The 19,457-nt window shown below is 45.7% G+C and overlaps 1 protein-coding gene and 1 long non-coding RNA gene across 2 annotated transcripts in view; one reads left to right on the top strand and one right to left on the bottom strand.

The window, feature by feature from the left end:
- Window positions 1-19,457, top strand: part of CLSTN2 (calsyntenin 2) — a 1,340,366-nt gene that overhangs the window by 754,899 nt on the left and 566,010 nt on the right. The gene's annotated exons all lie outside the window — the stretch shown is intronic.
- On the bottom strand, window positions 16,479-17,387 carry LOC134911289 (uncharacterized). The gene is made up of 4 exons (XR_010176454.1): window positions 17,202-17,387; window positions 17,057-17,120; window positions 16,865-16,983; window positions 16,479-16,636 (listed from the first exon to the last, which is right to left on the bottom strand). It is a non-coding gene; the product is annotated as an uncharacterized LOC134911289 (long non-coding RNA).

The following is a 19,457-nucleotide window of genomic DNA, read 5'->3' as shown; positions in this document are numbered from 1 at the left end:
AAATCAATAAAAATTGACCTTTTAGTGAATATACCCTTTGGAGTTCCAAGTCATGTTTCAGTTACTGTTTGAGCTATTGTAGAATTTAAGGAAGAGTATACATTTTATTTGGATTTACAATAATAATGCTTTTCACACTACCTGTAATAAACTCCATGGGTTATTTTTACTAATGTTCAATTTTGGGTTTTGGGTGATCTTGCATTCAATTTTGCATTTGGAGATTTACTAAAGGCAAAATCAAATGTAAAATCAAACATAAAAACCAAACCTCACTCAAATCCCACTCAAAATAGAATATTGGCAAAATATCGGTACTTTCACATAGACAAACATAGGGTCCCATGATTTACTAAGTTTTAAAATTAAAATCGAACACATAATCAAACTACAAATCCCCAAAATAACAGACTAATAACAGACAGGCGATTTGAGCTCTAGACAACATTCTATAAAAGTAGAGATGATGGACGCTATGTCAATGTTTTTGCAATTAAATGCATGAGCTAAAGTCTAATAGTGATGCTACTCGCATCACTTACCTTTAAGCAGAGTGACTGACAGTCAGGCACCATTTGTGGGTACTGCAATCACCACAGCATCTGTCAATGCATCGGGACAGATATTAATAATAATGTAAAGGCTCTATGTGACAAGTCCAAATTACGTGGTTTTAGATGTTTTTATTTTAATAGAAATTAAGAAACACTCAAGGATCTGCCACATCTCTATTAAAAAGGGACCCAAACATATTATTCACTACTACTATAGGAATTATGGGCCTCATTCAGAGATGGACGCAGTACACATTGCTCCTGCATCTTTGGATTTCCCATCCCCAAACAGTGACAGGCTGCGATTTAGGGGGCACTGTGTGTGATGATGCATGACCCTGTTCTGTACATGCAGAGAACAGGTCCTATGCCTGTGCAGGTTCTCCACCATCAGAGATTTACATAAACCAGAATAAGATGAACCACAGCAGCTTCTTCCGTGTGACCAATAAATTTGTTTTTGTTTTTTATTATGATTTCGATTTTGCAGGGGACTTTGAAATGGGTATCCTAAACTGAACAAAAAATCACTAGTCGAACAACATCAAATTCGAATTTGAAATTGAAAGCAAAATCAAATATTAGTAAATGTGGGATTTGATGAGTGAAAAAGAAGTTTGATTTAATTTGATTTCAGTTGATTTAAATCAAACATAAAATATGATCCAAATTGAAAATGAGTAAATATAACCCCATGACTTGCACAGGATACTAAATTAATGTTATATTTATTTTAGAAATGTGAAGCGGGTATTTTTTGTGTTTTGGTTTTGGATTCGGGTCCACGGTCGTGTTTTGGATTCGGACGCGTTTTGTCAAAACCACCCTTTCGGGTTTTGGATTCGGGTGATTTTTTTTTAAAAACCTCAAAAACAGCTAAAATCATAGAATTTGTGGGTAATTTTGATCCTATAGTATTATTAAACTCAATAACCATAATTTCCACAAATTTCCAGTCTATTCTGAACACCTCACACCTCACAATATTATTTTTAGTAAATTTGCACCGAGGTCGCTGGATGACTAAGCTAAGCGACCCAAGTGGGTGGCACAAACACCTGGCCCATCTAGGAGTGGCACTGCAGTGTCTGATAGGATGGCACTTTAAGAAACCTTTTTTTTGTATATGACAGGGACAAACCCACTGCCCTAACAATTGGCAGGGCTGATTAAACAAACAGCCAGGGGGAAACTCCTGAATCCAGTTTGTAACCCTGGGTAATAATTTTTATTACCTGGGATATAATAATAATCACTAAGGCTCCCCTGTAGTGATGTAGATGAGATCCCCCCCCCCCAGTGGACCCCCACATGGGAGTCCTTCCGCGTCATGCTGAGGACGCTAAGGGAGTAGAATCCAACCTCTGAACCCGTGCACCCGTAGTGGGTGCAGACTTTCTGCTCTTTCTATGGCCTAGCCTCGTGCAGAAGTCGGCCCTCCCGAATTTTCTCGATCTGGCAGTCCAAGGGGACTGCATCAGAGAAGCAGAGTTACGTCTTCTCACAGGTGGTGCTGCGGAGGGAAGCAAAGCTGACTTACCCGAAGTAGCCTTTGTATTCAGAGTGTCCCCAAGTGGTGTCTTACCTGCGAAGGGGAGGTACCTCTTGGATTTGGCGTCTGCATTCCATTGGCAGATCCAGAGACCTCTGCGAGCCGCTACTGCCATGGAGGATACTCTAGAATTCGTCAGCCCAATGTCTCTCATGGCTTTCTCCATGAATTTAGCCGACAACATCATCCCTATGGATTGTATCAAGGTCTTCTATTAAATTGTCTGACCATTTTAACATAGCCCTAGCTACCCAAGTGCATGTAATAGTGGGCCTAAGGGCGGCTCCAGTAGCCGTGTAAATGGATTTTAGAGTTGTCTCTATCTTGCGGTCAGTCGGCTCCTTTAACGAGGCCGAGCCTGGTACAGGTAATGTAATTACCCCTGATGGCCTGGACACCGAAATGTCCATTATGTGAGGAATCTCCCATCTCCTTCTATCCTCCTCAGGAAAGGGATATGTCTTAAGTACTTTATTGGGGATGTGAAAAACCTCTTCTGGGTTTATCCAGGATCTTTCAAATAGGGTATTCAACTCTTCCGAAACCGGGAATGTCACTAATGATTTTGCAATTAGCATACAAGAATTTTCCTCTATTTGTATAGGTATTTCTAACACATCCCTAATGGCATTGATAAATTGCTGAATTTTATATTCCAATCTATCATAGTGCCCCCCTCTAACTTCTGTGTTGATCCCTGTGTCGGCAACGATGTCCGCGTTGGCCTGCAAGACCTGTGTATCAGGAGCTGAGGAGGTCCTAGATGAAATGGACTGATCCATATCTAGAGCATTCTTCGTAGCTTTTTTCCAGCAACTTAATAGAGTATGCCCTAATGAACTCTGAGGAATCTTATTTCCTAGGCTATCCAGCCATTCTGTCTCCATCCTAATGGGATGAAACCACTCAAGGCAATCCTGAGTACCTGGTACAGACTCCTCTGTGGAAGACACCTCCACAACCTCCAAAAATTTTTGTTCTGACATGACACTGACCAGTGATACTGACCACTGATGATACTACTGAGCAGTGATACTGAGCACTGATGATACTACTGAGCGGTGATACTGAGAACTGACACTGAGCAGCACGATGCAGCACAAGACACTGAGCACTGACCAGTGATACTGAGCACTGATGATATTATTGAGCAGTGATACTGAGCACTGATGATGCTACTGAGAACTGACACTGAGCAGCACGATGCAGCACAAGACACTGTACTAGTATTAGTAATGTATTACTGAGCAGCACGATGCAGCACAAGACAATGAGCACTGATGATACTACTGAGAACTGACACTGAGCAGCACGATGCAGCACAAGACACTGTACTAGTAATAGTAATGTATTACTGAGCAGCACGATGCAGCACAAGACAATGAGCACTGATACTGAGCACTGATGATACTACTGAGAACTGACACTGAGCAGCACGATGCAGCACAAGACACTGTACTAGTATTAGTGAGCAGCACAAAAGCACTCTGGAATTGTCACCCCTCAGATACCACTGTGACTGGAATGATGATGACCGATGCACAGTCACAGGACACTACTACCACAGCACCCTACAGCACCAAGATGCAGCACAAGACACTGTACTAGCATTACTGAGCAGCACGATACAGCACAAGACAATAAGCACTGATGCTGAGCACTGATACTGAGAACTGACACTGCCATGTCCTCTCTGTACTCTCTACAATGCCCGAGTGAAAATGGCAGCGATGCACAGTTCTTTATATGGAATCCGAATCTCGCGAGAATCCGACAGCGGGATGATGACGTTTTGCCTCGTTCAGGTTTTCCGAGTCAGGCGGAAATAACCGAGCCGGGCTCGGAACCGTGTTTGACACGTGGAGTTCGGTTCTCGGCTAACCGAACCCGCTCATCTCTAATTTATTTAATTTTTTTTTTATCCTTGTGACAATCTATTTAATGTACTTGAAGCTCTAGTTTTAACGTGAATGAAATTTTTATATATATGTCATATTTCAGTGATTCCCAAACTTTTTTAAATCATGGCACCCTGGAGTATCGGAATTATTTTCACGGCACCCCTAGGCCAAAAATTTCAGAAATTCAGAGAAAAATATTAAATGAAGTAAATTGTATTAATATGTCATCCTTAGGTAGAGTTATGAGGTGAGGGACAGGATTCACTTCTGTTTGTCCACATATTTAATGATTGGAAGCCACAAGCACTGGTTTTGTCTATTACATTGACCATAAATAATTTACATTTTTCCTGGACCACCAACCCAAGGCACCCCTGCAAGTGCCCTGAGGCACTCTAGGGTGTCACGGCAACCAGTCTGAGAACCACTGTCATATTTGCTTGACAATAAAAAGGCATATTTACAGTATGTCCTGACAGTAAGTAGTAATTTTATTGCAACTTTTTTTTCTTAGTTGTTTTCATTGTAACATTGTATTTTCCCAATCTTTCAGATACAGTATAAATAGAAATATAACTGGCTATTAACATTGTTACTGTGTTACTGTCTTAGATATCTATTTTTTGTTTGCATAAGCATTGCTGTAATTGTTGCAGCTAGACCAACATCACCTTAATCCTAAATTAAAATTCAACATGGCAACTTTCAACATCTTTCACTCTGCAAAGTTTATTTTACATCATAGCATAGAATATTAACATTCTATGCTTGTCAATATTCACAACTGAATCTTCACCAAATGAGCAGTTCCTTTATTATAAAAAGTGTGTGTGTGTGTGTGTGTGTGTGTGTGTGTGTGTGTGTGTGTGTGTGTGTGTGTGTGTATATATATATATATTTTAAATAACACAGGCGATGATCAACAAGACCCAAAGTAATGTTACATATTGGATAATCCTTAACCTAGTTATACTTTATATTTTGCCAAGAAACTTAGCCACACTGTACAACCTGCTTCTATTTATTCACTCACCATCCTACTGCCTGTGCCATATTTTCTGCATTTTTTTTTTAGAATTGTGTGCCATATTTATGAAATAGCCAGCAGAAATATGGTGCCGGCATTGACGGACTATGGCTGTGATTCGGTCCTGGCATCCCTCCTATGGAAAAGGGGGCAGGGCCACACTTCATGGAGGCATGGCCACACCTTGTGGGAGTGTGTTGCAAGACATAGGACATGGTCTTGTGGCACACTCACATCTCTTGGCATGTCGGCCAAGCAGAGTGCTGGGAGGCATTTGGAGGAAATACCAGATTGTCAGTCCGTCCCTAGATGTCGGTACAATCTTTCTGAAATTAATGCTGGACATTTGCACATGCACAGAATCTGTTTTGGACCCTCTGCACCAGCACCATTATTATTTTTCAGGAAGGGGGGCATGGACATCTGCATATGGGTTCCCTCCAACTTTGAAATGCCCATGAATAGGGTGCAGTGGTGTTCTCTGCAGGAAAGTATACAGCTTTTTGCTCGCTGCAAAAGGACTTGTGAATCATAGCACCTTTAAGGGACCAGAGATTGGGTCTTGCCTGCGTTTTGCACCTTCCATTTACAATTCTAGGTGCACTTTGAGCTTTTTATGAGGTTGGTTTCTCCTGCAGTGATGTCCATAAACGTACACAGTTCTATTGTATATCTGTGTTAGGATCTCCTGCTCTGTGCTGCCACGTCGCCATGGCAACCGGGAGGCAAGTGTTAGCGAAGTAACCTGAGCGCAGCTTATACTCCGGTCCGGGTTTTTACTGTGTAGTGGTTACAGGCTCTGTGCACGGCAGGGAATCCGGCGCTGGTTTTGTGCTCACAGTCTGTGAGGTCTGAGTGGGGCGTGGACAGCACCTGCTATATAAACCATCCTCTCAGGCTAGGCAAATGCTGCTGAATCTTTGTTTGTTAGTCAGTTCCAGAGAGTTAGCTAGTACTGTGTGACTTTGTATTTACTTGTTGCTTACTGCAGTGGCGTGCGGTGAGGTCAGTGGCTGGTGAGGCATGCCCATTACCACCACCATTATGGCCGCCGCCAGTGCCCGCTACTGTACTGCTGCCCATGCCAGCTGCCAGTGCCTGCTAATGTCACCGCCCCCACAGCTAATTCCCCATCTGATACTGTCGCCAATGCCTGAGAAGTCTGGGGAGTAACAGCAGCCAGGGCCTGGGCAGCAGAGGTGCCCGAAGTTAAAGAGAGCAGTGGAGGGTCTGCCTGGAAGCAGGATTACAGCTGCAGGTCGGTTGATTGAGACAGCGGTAGTAATCGCCCCCCTGCCCTTATACCCCGGCACACACGCAGTAATCACCCCCCCTCTCCTTATACCCCAGCACACACGCAGTAATCACCCCCCCTCTCCTTATACCCCTGCACGTATGCAGCAATCACCCCCCCCTCCCCTTGTACCCCGGCAGTCACACAGTAATCACCCCCACCCCTTAAACCCCAGGACATATGCAGTATTCACTCCCCCCGCCCCCCCAAAAGACACACAGTAATCACCCCCTCTCCCCCCCCCCCCCTTATACCCCAGCACATATGCACTGCAGTAATCTCCCCTCCCCCCGGCAGACCTACAGTAATCACCTAATCACCCCCACCCCAGCACATATGCAGTATTCACTCCCCCCCCCCGCAGGCACACAGTAATCACCCCCTCCCCTTACACCTCAGCAAGTATGCAGTAATCCCCCCACCCCTCCCCTCATACCCCAGCACACAAGTGCAGTAATCACTCCCCTTTCTCCGGCAGACCTACAGTAATCATCATCACCACCACCACTGCAGTAATCACCACCCGCCTGCAGGCACACAGTAATCACCCCCCCTCCTTTAACCCCTTATATCCCGTCACAGTGCGCAAATCTCCGTGCTGAGCGCTGCTGTGTACTGACCATGGGCTGCTCTGCTATCTGAAACACAGAGCGCACAGCAGCCCATGGTCAGTATACGGCAGCGCTCAGCACAGACTCTGGGAGATGGCGGGTTATACACACCATCCGGCTGGCAGCGCTGCTGACAGCGGGGACAGTCACTGACCTGTGGAGGAGTTCACAAGACGAGGAGGCTCGAGTATGTCGGGCGGCGCCCCCCCCCCCGTACCTGGAGTAAAGTCAGTGAGAGCGGCTACCCCCGTTACCGGCAATCAGCGTTAGGTGACCAGGGGAACTGGTGCAGGGGCCTCTCTCGGGGAGGAGAGTGGGCTGGATCCCAGGGATAGCTGTCATTCTGGTGCCCAATCATATATGCATCAGTGACAGGGGCGTGCTTTCATATGGGCTGAAAGCACACCCCTGTCACTGAGGCACATATACTAGTGCCGCTTACCCCGCTCTTTTAAATGGGCTTTTTACTGCCCGTTCCTTGGCTCCGCCCCCCGCTTCCTACCCTTTATTATTGTCCGCGGGAGGCACCACTCTGGGTGCCTCCAAAAGTTATTTAAGCATGTTTTTAAATTGTAAAAAGGATTATAATAATATAAAACATATACTTATGACACGGAATGTGTCTTAAGTATCTTTATATTAATGTAATCATTAATGACAGGGGAGGCACTGCCTCCCCTGCCTCCCCTGACTGCACGTCCCTGGCTTACTGCGAATAGGCCTTGGGATTCGGTACTTCATTCTGCCAATCCGGACCTAGCAGTAAGACTGGAGTCAGTTGTTTAACCTGCTGGGGTTCTTTTGCTATTCTGTGAACCCAGCAGGTTTGCGGCTGTACTCTCAGACCTGCTTGCTTAATCCTCCCTCACTGTGCAGGGCGTCCAGGTGTCAGTTTAGTGGCAGTAAGCTGAACCTGTGCCCTGCAAGTGGGGGTTAGGATTGTGGATACTCTCCTTGTGTCTATATTTCTATCTCTGACCAAGGAATTTATTCCCACACCCGTTGGTAACCCTTTGGGGTTTTTTCTGTTGCTCTTAGCAACATCATTTCGGGTGCTCCACATGTTAAATCACTACATCTCGCTTCATTGTCCACTCTATTCCATCTGAGCATTCCTGACACTAGGGAGACACCCAATTCCTGAGCCTTTGGGCTTCCCCGTTCACTTTGTGTTTATTAGTTATTCCATCACCTCCTGTGTATGTTGTGTTATACTGTCTGTGAGTTCGTTTGCTTTGCATCCCTCTCTGTTCATACACCGGTATACTCCTGTTAGCACTGGTGTGCGTAACATATTCAGCAGCCATACTCCTGTTGAAATTTTGTGGGAATATGGAGCATACCCCTCAAAATACTTTGCAACAGGTGGTCGATCAGGTGCAGGTCCTGACTCGACAATTTAATGAGATGTCCATTAAAATGAACACCCCGCAGGCCGCTAGCGGAGCTCCCGCAGCAGCAGCGGCAAGTTTAGGGGTTAAGGAGCCGAAAGTAAATCTCCCGGATCGTTTTTCTGGAGATCGCTCGCAGTTCTTTTGTTTCAAGGAGAGCTGTAAGCTATATTTCAGGCTTAGGCCCCAGTCTTCTGGGTCGGAGATTCAGCGGGTGGGCATGGTGATTTCCTTGCTACAAGGAGACCCACAGGTCTGGGCATATGGGTTGCAGCCTGACTGTCCGTCGCTTACAAGTGTTGATGCTTTTTTTACGGCACTGGGCATTTTGTATGATGACCCTGACAAGATGGCTTTAGCCGAGGCTCAGATTACGGTCCTTAAGCAAGGGCGACGGCCAGCTGAGGTTTATAGTACGGAGTTTCGGAGGTTGGCTCATGATACCCAGTGGAATGACCCAGCCCTGAGAAACCAGTACCGAAGGGGCCTTTCTGACCAGATAAAGGACCAACTGGTACAATATCCCTCGCCTGATAGCTTAGATCAGCTCATGCAGTTATCCATCCGGGTGGATAGACGGCTGAGAGATCGTAGGCTTGAAAGGGAGACCGCAGTTTCCTTTTTTCCCAAGGGAACCTCAGACTCTGAGGAATATTCCGAGGAGCCTATGCAGATTGGGGCTACCCGCCTCTCCTCGCGTGAGAAGACGCGGAGGAGACAGCTGGGTTTGTGTTTGCACTGTGGGAATAAAGGTCATGTTGTAGTATCATGCCCAGAAAAGCCGGAAAACTTCAGGGCCTGAGGGTGATGGGAAATATCCTGTCAGGCCAGAAGTCAGAATTTCCCAAAAAGACTTTTCTCATTCCGGTGACTTTGGAGATCCTCGGTCAAACTGTCAAGACTGAGGCCTTTGTTGACAGTAGGGCCGATGGGGTTTTCATGGACCGTCAATTTGCCCTGGAACACTCTGTTCCCTCAGTACCTTTGGCATCAGAGATTGAGATCTGTGGGTTAAACGGGGAACCATTGTCCCAGGGTAAAATTACCTCCTGCACCAGCCAAATTCCTTTGTTTATTGAAGCCACACACTCTGAAAAATTGTCTTTCTATGTGACTGTCTGTTCTTTTGCCCCATTGATTTTGGGGTTACCCTGGTTAAGGGCCCATAACCCTCAATTTGACTGGGTCTCTGGGGAGATTCTTAGTTGGGGTAGTGATTGTTTCAGGAGTTGCTTGAGCCTTCCAGTCAGGCTCTCGCAGCTAAGTTTGCCAGGATTGCCAGGATGTTATGCAGATTTTGCGGATGTGTTCTCCAAAAAAGTTGCGGAGGTATTACCTCCCCATCGCCCCTATGACTGTGCCATTGATTTGTTGCCGGATGCTAAGCTTCCCAAGAGCAGGTTGTACTCCCTGTCACGTCCTGAGACTCAGGCTATGGCAGAGTACATTCAGGAGAACTTGGCTAAGGGATTTATCAAACCCTCACAGTCCCCAGTTGGGTCGGGGTTCTTCTTCGTGGGTAAAAAGGACGGTTCGTTGCGACCCTGCATCGACTTCAGGGAATTGAACCGTATCACGATTAAAAACTCGTACCCACTGCCTCTCATTTCGGTTTTGTATGACCAGCTTCGTACTGCCACCATTTTATCTAAGATTGACCTACGCGGTGCTTACAATCTAATCCGAATAAGAGAGGGGGATGAATGGAAGACTGCCTTTAATACCCACTCAGGGCATTATGAATATTTGGTGATGCCTTTTGGGCTCTCTAATGCCCCGGCAGTCTTCCAGGAATTCATGAACGATGTGCTCAGGGAATATTTGGATAGATTCTTAGTTGTTTATCTAGATGACATCCTAATCTTCTCCCATTCCCTGGAGGAACATCAGAAGCATGTACGCTTAGTCCTCCAGAAACTCAGAGACCACCAGCTTGGGGCGAAGCTGGAGAAGTGCGAATTTGAAGTCCAGCAAATCGCATTTCTAGGGTATATTATCTCCTCAGAAGGTTTCCAAATGGAGGGTTCTAAGGTACAGGCAGTCCTGGATTGGGTGCAGCCCACTAGTTTGAAGGCGCTTCAGCGTTTTCTGGGCTTTGCAAATTTTTATAAACGGTTTATTGCTGGATTTTCGTCTATAGTGGCCCCCTTGGTGGCACTCACTAAGAAAGGGGCAGATGTTGCTCACTGGTCTTGTGAGGCCAAAGCGGCCTTTGCCCGTCTCAAAAGGTCATTTGTCTCGGCCAAGGTGCTGCGACACCCAGATCCAGAGCGTCCTTTTGTGGTAGAAGTGGATGCCTCAGAGATAGGTATTGGGGCAGTGCTCTCTCAGATGGGGGTGTCTGATAATCGCCTTCATCCCTGTGCTTACTTTTCCCGTAAATTTTCGTCTGCCGAGATGAATTATGATGTGGGTAACCGGGAATTGTTGGCTATAAAGGATGCACTCGGGGAGTGGAGACACTGGCTTGAGGGGGCTAAGTTTGTGGTCTCAATTCTCACCGACCATAAGAATCTGGCATATTTAGAGTCAGCGAAGCGGCTCAATGCCAGGCAGGCACGATGGGCTTTGTTTTTTGCTCGCTTTAATTTTTTGATAACATATCGCCCTGGGTCAAAAAACATCAAGGCTGATGCGCTCTCGCAGAGTTTTGCTCCAGTCCAAGAGACCACCGAGAAGCCATTGCCCATTGTGTCCCCATCATGTATTAAAGTGGGCATTACCCAGGACCTCTTGTCATTAGTCCTTAGAGCACAGGAGCAGGCTCCTCCAGACCTTCCGGTAGGTCTCTTGTTTGTGCCTCCTAGGTTAAGACAGCGAGTGTTCCTGGAATTCCATGCCAAGAGGTCGGCAGGGCATCCGGGTATTGCCAGAACTCGGGAGTTGCTGTCTACTACGGTGTGGTGGCCCTCGGTGGCTAGGGATGTGGATCAGTGGGTTCGGGCATGTGACGTTTGTGCCCAAAATAAAACTCCTAGAGGGGTTCCTGTCGGCCCATTACATCCACTCTCTATTCCATCTAAGCCATGGACCCACATTTCCATGGATTTTGTGGTGGACTTGCCCAAATCCTCGGGGATGACAGCCATTTGGGTTGTCGTTGACAGGTTTTCGAAGATGGCGCATTTCGTTCCACTGGTTGGGTTGCCATCGGCCACTGTCTGAGTTATTTATGCAGCATGTTGTGCGTCTCCACGGGTTGCCACTTGATGCGGTCTCTGACCGTGGATCCCAGTTTGTGGCAAAATTCTGGAGGGCATTTTGTTCTGATCGTCAGATTTCTGTGAGCTTGTCGTCAGGCTACCATCCACAGTCTAATGGGCAGACTGAGAGGGTGAACCAGTCCTTGGAGCAGTTCCTCAGGTGTTATGTCTCCAAGTGTCATACTGACTGGGTTGCTCATCTGTCCATGGCGGAGTTTGCCTATAACACCACGGCTCACTCTGCTACAGGGATCTCTCCCTTCCTTTGTGTGTATGGGCATCATCCTAAGGCCAATTCTTTTGACCCCCTGGATTCCACGCCTGGTGGTTCCTCTGTGGTTTCGGCCCTTAGGGGTATTTGGAGGAAAGTTAAGAAAGCCCTTGTGTCTGTGTCATTAGTGACCAAAAGGGTTTTTGATAAGCGGAGAAGACCCTGCAGCTTCAAATTAGGAGACTTCGTCTGGTTGTCCACCAAGAATTTGAAGTTGAGACAGCCATCTCATAAGTTAGGCCCCCGGTTCATCGGCCCTTATAAGATCACCAGGGTTATCAATCCGGTGGCATTTCAGTTAGATCTGCCCCGTTCATTGGGTATCAATAAAACATTTCATTGTTCCCTTTTAAAACTGGCGGTTAGTAATCCTTCTTCCAGTGGAAGACCTTCTCCTCTTCTGATACGGGGTCAGAGGGAGTTTGTGGTTGAAAGGGTTCTTGACTCCAAGATGGTTCGGGGTCGGCTGTCATTTTTGGTGCACTGGAAGGGGTATGGCCCGGAGGAGCGGTCGTGGGTGCGCAGTTGTGATCTTCATGCCCACAGACTGATACGCTCTTTCTTCTCGCAGTTCCCCGATAAACCCGGTGGTAGGGGTTCTTGACCCCTCGTCAGAGGGGGGGTACTGTTAGGATCTCCTGTTCTGTGCTGCCACGTCGCCATGGCAACCGGGAGGCAAGTGTTAGTGAAGTAACCTGAGCGCAGCTTATACTCCGGTCCGGGTTTTTACTGTGTAGTGGTTACAGGCTCTGTGCACGGCAGGGAATCCGGCGCTGGTTTTGTGCTCACAGTCTGTGAGGTCTGAGTGGGGCGTGGACAGCACCTGCTATATAAACCATCCTCTCAGGCTAGGCAAATGCTGCTGAATCTTTGTTTGTTAGTCAGTTCCAGAGAGTTAGCTAGTACTGTGTGACTTTGTATTTACTTGTTGCTTACTGCAAATAGGCCTTGGGATTCGGTACTTCATTCTGCCAATCCGGACCTAGCAGTAAGACTGGAGTCAGTTGTTTAACCTGCTGGGGTTCTTTTGCTATTCTGTGAACCCAGCAGGTTTGCGGCTGTACTCTCAGACCTGCTTGCTTAATCCTCCCTCACTGTGCAGGGCGTCCAGGTGTCAGTTTAGTGGCAGTAAACTGAACCTGTGCCCTGCAAGTGGGGGTTAGGATTGTGGATACTCTCCTTGTGTCTATATTTCTATCTCTGACCAAGGAGTTTATTCCCACACCCGTTGGTAACCCTTTGGGGTTTTTTCTGTTGCTCTTAGCAACATTATTTCGGGTGCTCCACATGTTAAATCACTACATCTCGCTTCATTGTCCGCTCTATTCCATCTGAGCATTCCTGACACTAGGGAGACACCCAATTCCTGAGCCTTTGGGCTTCCCCGTTCACTTTGTGTTTATTAGTTATTCCATCACCTCCTGTGTATGTTGTGTTATACTGTCTGTGAGTTCGTTTGCTTTGCATCCCTCTCTGTTCATACACCGGTATACTCCTGTTAGCACTGGTGTGCGTAACAATCTGTTCTTATTGAAATCCATTTTCCCCACACTTGTAGCGAGCAGGGACACAAGTTTGACCCTGTAAAATTGATCAATGCGTAGCTGGAGGTGTGTGCTCAGTGACTTCCTCACCGTTCTGCATCATTAAGCTTCCCAGGGTATTCAATGAGTGAAGGAAATGACTATTCCTGAAGGGAAAGGCTAAACTAAAGTAGTAACGGGCAGAAGATACTCGCTCACTTGTTTGTACGTGTGCTTTACTAACCTATCAAACCTGCTGAAATAGTGCTAAATAGAGTGGCGGAAAATAAGCAGCTGTAAAAGACAACTAAAATGACTCTGACTGTTGCTGCAATTTGATATTGTGATGTTTATCCAAGATACATACTTTGAGTACTGATGTACAATACAGGGGACTTCTCAAACCTTCTAAAGTAGACAAATGGAGGAGTAGCCCAAAGCAACTAATCAAATTTTAGCTCTCACTATTATAGAATGTACTAGATAAATAATGGCTAGAATCTGATTGGTTGCTATTGGCAACTTCACTTCTCCTCTTTAGGAGGTTTGATAAATCTCCCTTATTGTTTAACTATATATATATATATATATATATATATATATGGGTTCACTACGGCTGGCCGGCGGTCGGGCTCCCGGCGACCAGCATCCCGGCGCCGGGAGCCCGACCACCGGCTTACCGACAGCTTGGCGAGCGCAAATGAGCCCCTTGCGGGCTCGCTGCGCTCGCCACGCTACGGGCACGGTGGCGCGCTACGCGCGCCACACTATTTTATTCTCCCTCTATGGGGGTCGTGGACCCCCACGAGGGAAAATAAGTGTCGGTATGCCGGCTGTCGGGCTTCCGGCGCCGGTATACTGAGCGCCGGGAGCCCGACCGCCGGCAAACAGAAGACCATCCTATATATATATATATGGCATTTTGCATTTTCTCTTTGAGTGGTGGGGAGGAGGGCAGAGCGGGATATAGTAGGTTGCTGGCTGTGTGAAAAGCAATGCAATTCAGCTCTATTCTTACCTGTCTTTTATTAATTGCTCTGATTGCTGGAAATAGCAGCTCTGTTTCGAGCTTGTTCTTCTAAGATCATAACATATGCGATCTACTCCCATTGACCAAATGCAAAAAATGCCTCAGAATCTCAAAGTGATCACGCCAAAAGGAGGAAGTTCGTCCATATTAAAACCATTATAATATACATATTTATATACATTCGTTTCTTCTACATCAATGAAAAGATGAGATGGTGCAGTTGGTTATGGTTTCATAATTGCAATACAGGAGACGTGAACGTTAATTTACTGTATTGTATATGTCATTTACTGTATTGTATAAGTCATTTAATATTGTATAAATCGTCAAACTATAAACCTATCAAAGTGCAGAACAAAAACATTTATTTTGTTTTCTATTAGTATCTTTTCAGAAAACTATATTGTCCAGTGCATATCTATGAATATGGTATTATGCCCTTTCTGCTAAATACAGTAAATCTAAAATTAATCAGCCATTTACAGTGGCGCACACAGAGGGGGTTTCTAAGTACCCAGAAACCCCCCTGACCAGCCAAATTATTTTTATCTAAGACAGCTGTGTCTCCATCTCAGTACAAATTGCGATCGCGACCGCTACCGCGATCACTGAAGCTGCTGCTGCACGGAGCTCTTGTCGGGGCAGAGATCAGGCTTCACAGCAGCCAGTGCCAGCCTGAAGCATACGCGTACAGCGCCAGACTCAGGAGGGAGCTGCTCCACTGCAGAGTGTGAGTGACCGTCCGTCACTCACGCTCTACGCCACCGCGGCCACCCGCTCACCAGCACCTACCCGCTCTCCTGCCCGCTCGCCCAGGACACAGAGAGCACAGACTGAGCACAGCCCAGCTGTGTGTCCTCCCTGCTCCCAGCCCTCCCGCGATGCAGGGGGAAGCCAGAGACTGACAGTGCAGCATTTGGTGACGAAGGGGGAGCTGTAGCTGCACTATAACAGAGAAGGTATGTGCTAGTGCATGGCTGGCAGCTCCCCCTCTATACTGTGTGTGCATTTGTCGGTATGCCTCTGTACAATGTGTGTGTCAGTGTGCCCATATAGGGGGTCATTCCAAGTTGTTCGCTCGTTGCCGATTTTTGCAACGGAGCGATTAAGGCGAAAATACGCATGCGCATGGTACGCAGTGCGCATGCACTAAGTATTTTAGCACAAAACTTAGTAGATTTACTCACGCCCGAACGAAGAATTTCCATCGTTAAAGTGATCGGAGTGTGATTGACAGGAAGTGGGTGTTTCTGGGCGGAAACTGACCGTTTTCTGGGAGTGTGTGGAAAAACGCAGGCGTGCCAGGATAAAACGCGGGAGTGTCTGGAGAAACGGGGGAGTGGCTGGCCGAACGCAGGGCGTGTTTGTGACGTCAAACCAGGAACGAAACGGCCTGATCTGATCGCAGTGTAGGAGTAAGTCTCGAGCTACTCAGAAACTGCTAAGAATTTTCTAATCGCAATTCTGCTACTCTTTCGTTCGCAATTCTGCTAAGCTAAGATACACTCCCAGAGGGCGGCGGCCTAGCGTGTGCAATGCTGCTAAAATCTGCTAGCGAGCGAACAACTCGGAATGACCCCCATAGTGTATGTGTGTGTGTGTGTGTGTCAGTGTGCCCATATAGTGGGCACACTGACACAAGTTCAGTGCACAACATATTATAAATAAATAGTCCTTATTTAAAATGCTTATTTAAAAATGCAAAAAATACAAGAAGAAATATAAAGTTTAAGAGTCCTAACTGATTTAGTAGGAGGTCTCTAGGGAAAGGCCCTTTCACTGAACTTTTTTTAGACTTTTTTATATACAGTATATACAATTTTTTAATTAATATATTGTCATTTTATATAGTATTGTAAAATAAAATATTTTTAATCCAGAATATACACACTTTTGATGTGGTAATTGAGATTGTAAATATCATACCGTTGGTCGCTAGAACCCCTATCCGTTGTTCCTATTTTTAGTGATTGCAGCAACACACCATTGCTGTGTTTTTAGGGGACAGCTGATGCCCAGATAATTGGGAGTGTGATTTTATATAGTTTGGGTTGAGGAGTATCATAAGTGGCGCGGCATTTCTTTGCAATTATATATATATATATATATATATATACCACAACAACCACCTAGGTGGAAGGTGCACTCACGCCCAGAAATTAGTCTCTGAAGTCACTTGTAAATTCAGTATATTTTTATTCGGGTTCACTGTTGATGCCGTATTTCATCGACGTTTCGGTCCTTATGCGGACCTTTATCAAGATTGGCACTTAAATCACCTATACAATCAGAAACAGTTACAATTAATATGTATAAGAACCCAGATTTATTCAACACCAACACCACCAGTGCCTCCCAGGCCCTGAAGACTGTCACAAAAACCAGAAAACGTATTAAAAAGCTGTTTTTTTATATATGTAAAAAAGAGATACTTGGAAATAATCCACGTGTGATGAAAGAGACACCTCCACCGTTAGGACTATCTGTTTAGATAGGCAAATGATTACCTGGACGGCAAGCCAGATCACTCAGATGTGTGGAATGGCCTTCAAAGTTGGCAACATGCCTGATCACATAATGAAGTTAAAAAGCCTATAACGTAGGGGAAGCTGCAAGGCGTAGTCACCTATTAGATAAATAACAGAGTAACTACACCATAAGAAAATACACTAACAACGTCATTTTGGAAAAGATCATACCTAGTTACATGTAGAAATAGCTCATGGCAGCTTGTGGGCTCTGTACATGTGTCAGACACTCAGTCTGTAAGGAGGCACAACAGGAAAAAATAATCACCAACCGTAATCATGTGTCAGAAGGGAGCTGCAGGAGAACCATACTCACTGCTCAAGTGTCCAGAGCCAAATGGAAGCTGCATAAAGTTCAGCCTCAGCTGAGCACTATTTAAGGATCAACCACAGGAAGTGCCAATTAGGGAGATTAGTATAAACCCAGTCTCTCATTAACTGATCACCTCTCAGATAACTAACTCAGACCAACTGGGAAAAACGTTACAGGGTTCACAGGACAGGCAGTGGCTATCGCTAACGCACGGCTACTTAAATGAGTGTATTTTAACGATTTAGAAGGGCAACTGCCGGAGACGCGTCTTTTGCGTTCCACCGACCGGAACACCATGCGTTCCATTCCGCGGAAGTGGCGCTGGCCGGAAGTCTCTGCGTTCCACTCGCGGAAAGAACCGTAATTAGGCTTATCCACTGGCTAATGTTTAAAGGAGGTGTACAACCTAGAGGGGGGTGTTCTCAGAGAATGAACACTCCCCCAGGTGGAATCATCAATGTACAGGTTCACTCATAGCTCACAGGGACTCGGAGGTATACCGGAGGTCTCCTCACGTATAATCCTGGATTAACCTATGTGTAGCCTGTCAATCACCACAGAAGAAAAAGAGTGCAAATGTAAATAATGATCCATAATATGAAATGTCAAAAATGTCAAAAATGACATAAGAGGGCACCAGATCAAATGACCACAACTCACCCTACGCATACAAACTAACATATATCTGATCAACAAAGGCAAATTGAATACTGATGTGAGTGTAATATCTTTATAGTAATACATTGGTATAATGTAGTAAAAGATTTTAAATAATAAAAGGGAATAGTGGGTGGTGTGGTCATTGAAATTGGTGGACCCTCGTGACTAGTATAGGACCTGGGAAGGCTCCGGGAAACAACAGAAAAATATATATAAAAAACATAAGCAAGGACGTATAAATAACTGTCCTTACTTTCTTAATCTCTATACATAAAAAGAACATACAAAAATGAAAAAAAATAAAACATAGAACATAGAACATATAAAACACAAATCGAAACCCAGCCTGTATGGGCTGATTGTATCACAGTGCCCTATGTCCCTGAAACATACAAAGTGTGTTCCAAGGTATCCAATCAACTATGGCAAAATAAAATTCTAAAGAAAAATATTAAGGGGGTTGGCCTCATTGAGGCCCTTTGGTGACACTGTATTGAGTTTGTGTATCCAAAAGCTTTCCTTCTGTTTAAGTAACAAGGTGCGATCGCCTCCACTAACAGGTGGCGGCACCCAGTCAATCAGCTGACACTTCAGGGCAGATACTTGATGTCTAACTGACAAAAAGTGCCGTGCTACCGGTTTGTCAGAAAAGCCCACATTGAGGGCCGTGTGTATGGATGACCGATGGTTTGCCATCCTGTCGCGAAAGGGACGCGCGGTTAGTCCGACATAACATAACCCACATGGGCACTTCAGAAGGTAGACGACATGATCCAGTCGACAGTGGAGATGATATCTGATGAAGATTTTTTTCCCTGTGTGTGGGTGATACAAAAAAGGACCAGTGATCATAGATCTGCACGTTGTGCACCCCCCGCAGGAAAAACTGCCAGGTTTGGCTTGCATAAGCTGGATTTGAGATGTGTTCTGTTCAGGGAAAATCGTGGGTCTCATTAGTAATTGCTTTAGGTTGGCCCCTCGTTTGTATGCAACCATAGGAGCAGGTGTTTTAAGAAAAGGCAAACTGTTGTCGGTGGCTATTATTGGCCAATGTTTCCGTAGGGCCTTTCTGGTTGCACTTGTGGAACCATCATACTGAGTGGAACAAATCATCCGATTGTTACGAATGGGGTTTTTAACCTGTTGTCCATGAAAAATGCTGTTCGCTTTATTGAGACAGCGAGTAAGTACACTGCTAGTGTACCCTCGCTCCAGAAAGCGAGAAGTGATCTCGTTACATTGTTGATCTTTGAGTGCTGCGTTGGAATTGATCCTCATGGCTCTGAGGTACTGGGATATGGGCAATCCTTCTTTGAGGGCTGGGGGATGATGGCTGCTAGCATGCAAGGTCAGATTGCGGTCAGTGGGTTTACGGTACAACGAGGTGTCCAGTCGGTCACCATTTCTGGTGATACTGACATCCAGGAAAGTGATGTTAGTGGCCGATACTGTGTATGTGAACTTGATAGGATTATCCAAAGCATTCAATTGGTTCACCATGTCAAGAAACTCAGACTCGGTGCCCTCCCACAGCAAGAAGACGTCATCAATGTACCGTTTAAAGAAGGCAATCTTGTGCCCATACCTAGGTAACAAGTA

This window comes from Pseudophryne corroboree, chromosome 4 (assembly GCF_028390025.1).
Source record: "Pseudophryne corroboree isolate aPseCor3 chromosome 4, aPseCor3.hap2, whole genome shotgun sequence".
NCBI lineage: Eukaryota > Metazoa > Chordata > Amphibia > Anura > Myobatrachidae > Pseudophryne > Pseudophryne corroboree.
Note: the sequence above shows the minus strand (reverse complement) of the source record. Positions and strands in the feature narration are given on the sequence as shown.